This window comes from Nanorana parkeri, unplaced genomic scaffold (genome assembly GCF_000935625.1).
Source record: "Nanorana parkeri isolate BGI_ZX_2015 unplaced genomic scaffold, ASM93562v1 scaffold84, whole genome shotgun sequence".
Lineage (NCBI taxonomy): Eukaryota > Metazoa > Chordata > Amphibia > Anura > Dicroglossidae > Nanorana > Nanorana parkeri.
This window is the reverse complement of record NW_017306352.1, coordinates 2,152,482-2,158,410: the sequence shown is the minus strand read 5'-3', so window position 1 is coordinate 2,158,410 and position 5,929 is coordinate 2,152,482.

Here is a 5,929-nt window from a genome sequence, read left to right as displayed (position 1 = left end):
GGCCAAGGGGTCAATAACCAGGAGTTCAGATGAGGGGTCAGGAGCTGCAGCAGTATCCGATATGAGGGGCTAGGCAATTGCACCATATAGGTAGAATAACTCAGCAACAAGCCAGGGCTCTGACTGGAATCTAAATCGAGTGGGAAGCAGGACATCCCCTGGTCGCCAAGACAACCAGGAGGCTTCCCTGTCCAGAAGCCAATAGCAGAAGGGAAAAAATGGAAGGTGTGTGCCAGGAACCTCCCCTAGCAAGACCCACACCTGACGACAATAATGGGCGCGGGCGCACTGCGCGCGGCCTGTCCACCGCACGCACCCGTCGCGCACTTCGCGCATGTGCACCCGCGACCCTGCCGCCAGGAGTCCTACCAAGTCCAAGGAGACCCCGTGCCCTGCAGTGTACCTGGCGGCCTGGAGGTGAGGTGGCACCCCTGGTTCCCCAACAACTGCAAGGGTTATGTGCTCGTTTGTCTAGGGGGCTCAGATAAAGCTGTATTACTTACCTGGTCTTGGCTCACCCAGTGGTCAGTGCTCACCTCTCTCCCCTCCAACTATGGAATGTCCCTCAGTGTCCTTATGTCTAATGCAGGTCAATGGACCTGCATAAGATGTGATGTCAGTGGAGCCCAAGGGAGAAGAGGCTGCAGGGACCGCTCTTGCAGCCTGGAGGAAGCCGGGATCAGTTAAGTAAATCTGCTTCATTCCTGCCCCTAGTCCAAAGTGAGCTCTTAACCCTTGCAAGGTTTGCACTGATGGATTTACTCCAGTGGAGACACAGACAAACATACCACTTTAATTGAGTTGGGAAGTGTTAGAATCACTTGTATTTGTCCCAATTGGCGTGATTCCTCACCATTTCCTTTTCCAACAGGAATGAGGGGAAATCTCTCAAATAGGTCCAACAAGTATCCCACGCACTCCATACTGGAAAGCCCTTGTAAATGGGTGCTGAAACAATTGCGGATGGCACTACTGTGAACAATGAATTAGAGAAATGTCACCAGCACACTGAAGACGTCTAGTCAAGTGAACGTCTTTTATTTACATTTTATTTTTATCAACATGGCTTCCATGTTGCCGTAACGAAAATTCGTGCTCAGACCCATTCCGATGCATTACACCGGAAAAAAACATCTGATTGGTCAGAAAAGTCACATGTCCGATTCATTTAGTTTTTGATTAAAATTTGGACGGAATCCAAAATTCGGAAACGGAAATTTGGATACAGACACATTCAGATGCATTGGGATTTAGAAATTCGGATGTGTCCGAATTTTTCGGAAAATTCATCGCACATCGCACATGTCTAAAGTGAGCCAATGAGAGCTTAAAATAACAGCCACGCGGTTGAGAATATGGTAAAACACACATGCCTTATTGGTTAATACCATACATCACAGGGGAAGCTCTTGCTACATCTTGACTACAGAACTTTGTTTTTTTCCTGGTTCAGACCTGAGCTATGACATGTTCAGGGGGAGAGGCACACACAGGCCCGGATTTTTAATATTCACAGCTGTCTAACTGAAAGGACCCAATTTAGATACAAATAGCACTTAGATTTTCTTTTATAGCACAAAACAAGAAAACTTCCATGGAGCAATGATGTCATCTCCAGAGCGCGCCCTCTAGAACGCTGTTGTATTTTATTGCCCTCGTTTATATATTCATCGGAGGAACATTTCAATTATGTGCACCTGCTGTGCATTGAATGTGCCCCGTTGTATTCGGATAAATATTATTGCTACATTTCATCTAAATTGTAAAGTAAATTATACACACTTCAGGAGAAATGTGGAATTCGAAAGGAAAATCTTGAGGGGAGCAATAAAACAAATGTAGTTGGAAGCCATAAATCCAGAAAGTGCGTTCATTGAGCACAGCAGACTGCGGCGTTATTTGGCATTAAGGCCACAGATCTATTACCAGTAAATTACGGAAAGGCAGACGCCGAAATTCAGACTGGTTGGAATTTAATTTTTCTAGTGTCGTTAATTCACAGCAGACTAGATATGAATGTCAAATGTTTAATTCAGATTTGTGTTTTATGTCCGTGTAAGAAAATATCAGCTCCACCACCCAGGATCAGAGAGGCCTCCACTCACTTCCATACATTTGTGCCATCTAGTCTGGAAAAGGGATTCATCTGACACCCGGATCTGCGTTACAGGGCTATTTTCAAGGAATAATTACATGTATTGTTTTTTTTAAAGACGACTTTATTTATAAGTTTATTTCGAGCAGATACAATGTACAAAGATGAGTAGTAAAAGAAACCAGGAAAGAGTAACATGTTAGGCCGCACTCAGACCTGAGCGTGGAGCAATGTACAAAGATGAGTAAAAGAAACCAGGAAAGAGTAACATGTTAGGCCGCACTCACACCTGAGCGTGCAGCAATGTACAAAGATGAGGAGTAAAAGAAACCAGGAAAGACCTGAGCGTGAAGCATTCCCAGGCAATTTGGGGCATTTTTCTTTGTGTTCTTGAAGGTTTTTTTTTTTTGTTAACATACTTTATATCCATTTTAATCATTAAACACAAAAGAACAATGTAAAGGGCAAAAAAAAAGAACCATAAAAAATATCAACAAGGTCATCAAAAGCATGGAGATCACAATCACCTATAAACAACACACAGAAGTAGTAGTAAGCAGAATACTGACATAGGGAACGTTTTACAAAAGATCAGGCTTAACAGCTTAGCAAACAGTTGGAATGGAAAAAAATCACACCAGACATCAGCTTAGTGTCTCCAATCTGTAGGCTCGAACAAATCCAACATGAACTCCAAAAACAAAAAAAACAACAAAGGTTTTTGTACCACGCTCAACTTCATATGTGGATGGAAAGTTAATGCCAATACGGCGCTTTAAATTTTCAAATGGAAGCAGCTGCCTTAGGTTCTACGCTTGCTGTGGACCTCAGCAGCCTTCTTTGAAACCATGCCCTCTTGTTTACAACGCTTCTGCCGTCTGCACATCTCCAAGTCTTAAGGCCCTCTGCACCCCTCCTGAGACACTCCACACCCCTCCTGAGACCCTCCGCCCAATACATCATGACAGCACCTGAAGCAGCCTTTTTACAGTATTACAGTTGTGTATCCTCTTCTTCCTGCTCTTGCAAGTTTGTTTTTTTAGCCATATTCAGCCTCGAGCATTTTAGCCAATGGAAAGCTAGATACTAGGAGAAGGAAATGGTTCCTTAGCCTTGAAAAAAGCCAATTTTCAAGAGTATTCAGGTGTTTTTCCAGTGCTCCCATTGAAGTCTATGGGGCCAGAAACACACTATTCTGCTTCAAAAGAACTTGTGTACCTTTTGAGCTACAGCCTTCAAGGGTTGCTGCATGTTGAAACTTTCTGGCCCTATGATGGGTTCCCTGGTGCTGGTGGACTATTATACTAATGGTTTGAGCTACAGGTGCCTGAGTGTTCATATGTGAACAGATACAATTCATAAGAATGGGGGGTTGGTTGTTGAGTGTTTTTGAGCTTTGAGCTTCAAGCTACAAAACACTCAGGTATGAGTCAGAGCTTAGAATCAATTTGGGCATAGTTCTTTTTGAGACATTGGGGTTGATTTACTAACCTTATAAACACACCACGAACATGTATACACCTCTGTAGTGTGTTCCCTCCCAGGATGATCTATGGGTGGAATCTAAACACCTTTGTAGTGTGTACACACCCAGCAGTTGTGTTGTGCAAAGCCCTGCATGAATTGCAAGGTAATGTGGTGTAAATTAGCTCTATGTTGTGTTGCTTGCATTGATGAATGCAGGAATGTAAATGCATGAGCTAACCATTTTTGTCTAAACTGTGAAGCAGCATTATATATGAATCATGTGCATGATTTTTCCATATATGGCATTAGTGGAAATATGCTTTTAGAGACTTTTTGGTTGATAAATACGTTTTGCTGTGTGAAAATCACACGCACCTGGTGCGTGCGTGTGTTTAGGTTAGTAAATCACCCCCATTGTATGGCAAATATTGTTATCATAATAAAGACTTGTGCAGTTCAGTAAGGACTGCTTCTTTTCTGTAATAAAATAAACTTTAGACGTCCAAGTGCTTATATTGAGGTAATGTAAAAAATTTGTGTGAGTTATCTGACTGTGTATAAGGGTAAGAACAAGGTATGTGCATGTTGCTGCAGATGAGCAAAAAGAGAAAGGTGAAGAGAAGACTAGTATAAGAGAAATAGAACTAGATGGTAGGTGGGAACACTACATAGATCGATAGTTAAAAGATGAGGGTGTGTATGGGAGGGAGGGGTGGTAAATGGGAAGAGGGGGGATGGAGAGAGTGAGGCACAATCTGGTGGAGTTAATCCTGAGGCGCTCGCCTACACCCATGCATGTGAGTGGGGCAGTCGATAGGAGAACGTCAGGAGTGTTTATGCCTCACCAGCCAATCACTAGGAGTTTCATGGCCAGTGGTGCATGCTGGGGGGGGGGGTGCATAAATACTCAGGGATTACCATGTGTTCAGGGCAGTCCACCCCCGGGCTTGGTCTGGGGGGATTGGGTTGGGTGGCATGTACAAGGTTGGAGGAGCTGACTAGGTCTTAAGCCTGGAGGAGGCCACATGTGGACCCAGGAGGAACTATCTGGGGAGGAGAACCATAGGACCCTTATGACTGATGGAGGTGCTAGGAGGTAGCATGGACCTCAGGAACAAGTCTGGTGTCTCTCTCAAGGAAGATCTCATGCATATTCCAATTCAGCTGTTGTTCTATTGCACGCTGTTCTACTAAAGTATTTCTACACAGTGGAAGCCTGAAGGAATTGGTGAGTTTGGAATCTGTGTATTTTTGCTATGGATGTCTGAAGCCCTATATCCTCTCTCCCAGTTTTGCTGTTTGTTAATAAAGCATTGAAAAAAGTCATTTTATTGATCGCATCCTTTCACTGGCTAAGGATCTGCCCCAGAGGGTCCACCTCAGGCCTCTGGGGGTCATAATAAATAAAAAATAGCACTTCATGTCTATAACGACACTTTATTAAACCAATCGCTTGTCACACTGGAGAATAAAAAGCACAATTCTTTCTATTTTTGTACTGCACCATGTGCTATAATAATGCGCTGTAGCTGGGTGATATAATGCACTATTGTTATTATAAAGTGTATAATATGCAGTTGTGGTATGATGCTGTAATATAATGTGCTTGAGGTGTGATATAATGCGCTGTTGTGCATTGCTGTCATATATAGGCACATAATAAGTACTTGCTGAGTTATATAATGGTTGTGATATGATATGATGTACTATGTGGTGTGATATTAAGTGTGATTGTGGTTTGATATGCTGTTGCTGAGTGATAAAATATCCTGCTGCTTTATTTTATCTCTGCAGCGCCAGAACATATGCTGCATGTTGTAGAAGTTATTAAAGGTATAGATGCCACAGATTTCTAATGATATTTAAAGGAACAGCACAGGGATGAGAACCAGGCAAAACAGTGCGTGTGTGTGGAGGGGGGCGCTTTCCAATCTTCACCTTTAATGTTCGACGACCTTGCACTGGCCCTGGATGTCCTGAGATGAAAATGTTGGAAAGCATGCTTAGTAGGAACACCCAAAAGCCTGTGTCTTCAAAATCCACTCCTTTCCTGCTCACCGGCTGCAGCAGGTATTGAACACTATGCGTGAGATTCTCGTTCATGGCCATGCAGGGTTCACATTGAACTTTGCACTTTCACAATCCGGCCAAACAGATTGTGATAGGCCTGCTCCCTGTATGTGGAGATGAAGTCCTTGTCCAACATGGTGACTTTGCCACACTGCCTGGTTAGGTGTCCTCCCCATGTTGAGGGCATGTGGCCTGGTAATGGTTTATGAAGGAGGGATGCACACTCGCTGCCCCCCCCCCCCTTTCCCCCTTTCCTGGCCCTATAGGCTGTATGCTTGAATAAGGGTTTGGGAAAGC